Below are 6,000 nucleotides of genomic sequence, written 5' to 3'. Positions count from 1 at the left end.
GCAGTTGAATATGCATAATCTTAATCCAATAGTGCAGTAAAGTGAGAAATAAAGTATGTAGGAGTGAAGTGAAACAGTCTATTGTAATAGCAAACTAATTAGACTATAGAGCTGTAAGTAACATAATTATACATAACATTTTCAGGCTTATGACATAAATAAGAGGCTAATAATTTTAAGAAAATAAATATGGTTTTAACTAACTTTTACTGCCCTCTTAAGTGGTGTCATGCTGACATAGTTAAAATATTTATCATACAAGTGGACAAATCATCTTGTTATATCAAATACCCTGCTGTCGGTTAATCATATTATCTCAGCTAATTGCATTAAAATTACTGTAGTATAGTCGTCTTTATTTTTATGTTATTATTCAAAGATAAATAAGGAAGTGTGTGTTATATGGCAGAGAGGTTTCAGCTCCGATTATTACATCAAAGAGGCTTAATGTTTTCTATTATTTTATTTCACTATAGCTATGTGGACGGTGTCAAGGTCTAATTTTGACCGAATTAATCAATAGTGGGTGTAACTAAAATACAAGATGTCGTCTTGTATTTTACAATATATATATATATATACAATTTTATTTCGTATTTGCGTGCATTTCCTGTTTCGGAAAGTGGCGCTGTACTGATAGTAACTGCAATACTGTATAGGTGTCCCTATATATCTATATATATATACATATGTATATAATAAGTGTCAGTACGATACGATTTTATTTTGTATTTGCGTGCATTTCCTGTTTGGAAAGTGGCGCTGTACTGATAGTGGCGATTTTATTTTGGAATTCTTAGCGTGCACTTCCTGTCCTGAGAGTGGAGGTGTCCTGAGACTGCTGCCTGCAGGCAGGCTCCCATGATAATACTTGGGAATGCAAAAAAAATAAAAAAAAGTATTATTATACGAGTGATGATGGGGGGAGTGGTGGTGGTGCTGCAGGGACTTCACCCCTCATGTCTGCAGCAAGCTGCTCCCTGAAGGACTTCTGGGTGTGTGGCTTCGTCCTGCCGGGGTCACCCCTCATCTTGTGCAGCTCCTTGTGGAGAAGGAAGCTGTTCACCACTGCAATGTAACATTGAGGGACCATGGTTCAGAATCAGAAGATGCAGAGGGAGGCTGAGTTAGTACTGGTGCAGACGTCCGGCGGCGTAGCTTGGATGTTGATGGCTCTGGGGCAACTGTATGCTGATCTGATGCACGTCGTAGCTCGGATGAGGCAGATGTTGATGGCTGTGATCCAGAAGCCATTTGATACTCGTCTTCATCACTGTGAAAACAAATGTGGAAAAAACTAATCGATTACTTCACTGGCTTATTCTTTCAAAAATGTAACTCAAATCAGAAATAATTCCTCCATTTAGCGTGTGTGAAATAACAGTATATACACACACATATATATATATATATATATATATATATATATATATATATATATATATATATATATATATATATACTGGGTTGATATATACAATACAGCTTTATTTATATACTGCCGTGTTATAGTCACGAAATACAATTAATCTATTGATAGCATCCATTTAGCGTGTGTGAAATAACAGTATATATATATATATATATATATATATAGACTGGGTTGATATATACAATACAGCTTTATTTATATACTGCCGTGTTATAGTCACGAAATACAATTAATCTATTGATACGTGTTCACCAACACGATCTTCCCATTGTTTTTCGTCTCTCACAACGATAACGCTACAACAACAAAGCGGCGTCCATTTTATATTTTGCGAGTGTGGAATTACTATAGATTACACCAAATACATAACTAATAGATACAAACAGAGAGAGTACATACCTTTCCCGAAGTTCATAATCAGGGTCTGATTGTGGCTGAAGTAGATCCTCATCTTCTGACGGAGAGTCAGCGAACACCATTTCCACGGCGTCTTCAAGCTTATACAGCCTCTTTCTGGGTGCCATTATTTGCTAAAATAAGTCATAAAAGCAAATAAATCCTTGTCCTTGTAATATTATGTTCTGTTGCCTGCTGTTGTCTCTGTGTTCTCTGTTCGCTGTGTTGCTGCGTCATGTGTGTAAAATGGCCGCTGCTGGCATTATTTATACTACGCAGGATCCTATCTCTGGAACCCATTGGTCGATTTGGGTGATTGACACCTTTTCTGAACAGTTAGAGCCAATAGAATCGAGGGGCAGTTAGTATATCCGGCTAAACATGTACATCAAGGAGAGAGAGGTTTGCGTAAACAGCACGTGAGACAGCATTAGCCCCAGACTGCAAAACTTTGCTGCCATGAATGTAATGATGGATTATCAGGAACAATTCTAAAGTGACTAAGAGACATTGGATTAACCTTGAGCAGCGTTTTTATTCCCTTGAACACGACTTTTGATCACAAAACAGCAACGGTAAGACATAATTATTGTTATGGTTTTGAAAACGGTTGTTTTTTTTCTCTGTTCTAGCTGCTAGCTCAGTGAGTTCTTGTCGTCCAGTGATGATACTTATATCAAAATCTGTGGAGTATCAGCTTTCAGATGATATGTAGTTTGTGCAGAACATATTCAGTTTTAAAGATCGTTTTTGCTAGTTAGCACCGGAAGTAGCATCAGCCTGTTTTTGCTAAGGGCTAATGCTAACGCTTCTTGTGAGACTTGTGTTTTGTTTCGGTAAAAATGGCTCTTATCAGTTAGCTGAGTTTCTTCTCGTTAGAATTCATTCATAGTTTTTTAAATATATATTTTAAATATTAAGAAGTGTCGTAAAAAAAAAAGAAAAGGACCCGCCGAGGGGGTCTTTGGGGCTTAACAGGTTAATGAAGCTGGACTATGACAAAAGGAATAACGCCTTTATGTTTATCAGAAAAGTAATGACTTGAAACCTTATCTGTGCCAAAGATGAACACTGCTAAGATGTTTTCACGATTGTGTCATGTCAGTAAGACAACAAATGTTGCCCATCAGCAAAGTCTTGTCCAAAACTGTTGCACATCACTGCCTTCAAAAGAGAAGCAACACGGTGCCTGTAGCACACTGCAGCCCACAGCTTTACACCAATAGGTCATGTGAGTGGTTATGACAGAACACACATCTTTCTGGTCTTGCTATCTTCCTGTGTCTTTTGCAACCCACACTCACACACACGGAACTCAACTCAGGTGTGATTAATCATCCAGTGGTTCTGCCACAATCCAAACGATGCGTGGATGAACGTCACTGTGTATGTGCATGTGTGTGAGTGTGTGAGAGACAGAGAGTAAGAGGATATGACAGCTCTGTGTCAGGAGCCTTTGCCTCCAAGGCCAGATTTATATTTTTCAGAAGCATGTTAGCAGACTGCTTTGTAGCCTGTAGTCTGAATCAATATGAGACAAGATGTGCACACACACACATAAAACAGAAACCCAATACATAAAATTGATGACTCTCATTTCCTCACAGTGAATAGATTGTACATTACACTTTACAGCAGACTACAGCTTGTAAACCAATCCATTCACATGTATGTACAATGTGTGCATGTTCGCATATGGGCATGTGTGTAAGTATGTGTTTGGGCCAGAGGATAGGTGTATTTCTTTTCAGTTTTTCTTTGTGTGTTGGGATAAGAGACAAATAATTCAGCCCAATGGCCCATATCACTTCTTACAACTACAATTCCTTTTTTTTTTAAAAAGGGAAACTGCATCCCTCACACCTTTTATAAAACAGGCGCACTTTTCAACACAAGTTAATGTTTTACATTTAAACTAGTTGGTTAGCTTTAGAGCAAATAACTACTTGATTGGAGCAAGGAAAATATCTTATGTGTGCTACCTACATAAGACCTGTGAGTGCCAGTGCATTTTTGAATATTTACCAATGAGGAAGAGTGAATGCCGTCACATACAGCTGCACCCAGCGTCTTTTCTGAGAGCCCCCTCGTTTTTTTGCCGCTGCTCCAAGTGGTTCTAGTTGAAAATATTTCAACTTTTTTAGAAAAGCACTGCGACTACACTGTATAAAATGGGAAAATGCATGTCTTGGCCGTGTCTCTATTGTGATCTTCATTTCAGAAGGACGCAATCATAACAAAGACCAAAAAGCTCATTTGTGAGTGCCGTTTTTCTATCTCCGTACACGGATCGTCCTCCTCGCTCTTTGGCTGTCAGATTGAGCAGTGAAGCTCATTCATACAAAGTGTGAGAGCAAGAAGCTTCTGGTTGGTGCTTTTGCGGAAGAACATCAAAAATAGATAGTAAACAAATAGATAATAAAAAGACGGGGACGTTCTTTTTTTTTCAAACTTTAGTTTTTATTGAGTTAAGTTTGTACATAAAGGAGAGACAAAACAGAAAAATCACGTTGTACTTATGGCTTTTCTTGGCTTATAACAATGTTAGTAAATAAAATACAATGAAATAATAAAATAAACATCAAACTGAAATTCAACAGTCATGGTTACAATTGGTACACAGATATATTAAGTAGTCCCCTGAAAAGCATATGCCCTAGCCTTTTTCCAGTGTCATAAACGATCAATTTCTTCCATTTACCCTCAAAATTATTTACTCTCATTCTAAGTTGGTAAGTCATTTTTTCCATTATATATATACACGGCGGGGACGTTCTTAATCTATCACAAGCGTCAGATGGAGTGGTCATATGTTGTCAAGATATGGTTGTCAAAGCTACGCATGGGGAGTGCTTTTGATGAAATACTGGGATGATGCTCTCTACAACACCTCTTTGCCAGAAAAAAACCCACAATGTGGTCCTAGGTTTGGGACAGGTTATAGGACACAAACAACTTCTAGGTGATGCCTGTGTTTGTTTTGACTTAACTGTCAAGAAAGTTCAGAAACTCCAATCAATATCCTGAAAACCAAATATTTGTCTCTTCAAATCTTTTTTCTCAGCCCTATAAAGGGCTGTGACTCTTGACAAAAGTTTGCAGAAGTAACACTGCAGAACATTTGATCATTTCCTGCTGGCAAGTTAATGTACTTGTCAAGCGGGATGCTGAGTTTTGATTCCCTGATGTACAGATCATTGTCTTTATGCCACTTCCCCACAGGGATCATTAAAGTGTTATTCCCCCCGTACGTCACATACCTACAGTATAACTGGGATGGTGAAATAAATTCAGGGCCGCAGCTCCACTGTGACAGTTTCAGGCTCTCCTGTGGGCATGTCTTGACAGGGAGAGACGCCAAAGGTGTATTTATGGGTTGACAACCAGCTGGTGAGTTTGAGCTTGTCCTTCCATGTCTTCTCATCCTCTAACAAAAGTGAAACACATGGAGTAGTTAAAGAACAATTCCTTTAATGTCACAGCTTAATGTCACAGCTAGGACACTTGGGTCTAATTTTATGCTTGTGTCTCCACCAGCAGAAAGGGTCATACGTAGAGGTTACTGCTTACGTACCGTTGACCAATTAAACTTAATTTTGTGCATGGCTGCCAACTACAGTAACAAGAGTTCTAGTGGGGGTGAGCCTTGAGTTTCTAGATACGTGTAAACGGTCAAATAAAGTAATAAACTGAGCCAAACCGCAAATCATTTATTGCAAATGCAAAGATATGGTAAGAAGTAATAAGAAGTTTTCCTGCACGGATACCATAACAAAACAAACCCATTGGGGATAAAGTGCACACACGATGGAAAACAGTTACATTTTAAACAAAACCCTATCTTTAAAAAGGGGATTTATATTACAATGGGGGAATAATCCATCAATTCAAAACACTTTTGATAACTGTGAATAGGTTTTGAGGGAAACACAATGGCATTGTTACTGAAATAGAAATAAGATTAAAGAAGCAATCAAAATGAATTACAAACTGAAGGCTTGGCAATTATACATAAATAAAAAGAAAAACTGAAATAAAAGAAAATGATTGAATGAGTTGTTTACAGGGTTTTCATCCCTTTGTTATATCTTATTATCATTTGAAGAAATCATATTGTTATATCTAAGGAAGTTTATGCCAATATTTCTAGATTATATTGTAAAGCCATAATA

Source organism: Trematomus bernacchii, unplaced genomic scaffold, assembly GCF_902827165.1.
Source record: "Trematomus bernacchii unplaced genomic scaffold, fTreBer1.1, whole genome shotgun sequence".
NCBI lineage: Eukaryota > Metazoa > Chordata > Actinopteri > Perciformes > Nototheniidae > Trematomus > Trematomus bernacchii.
Note: the sequence above shows the minus strand (reverse complement) of the source record.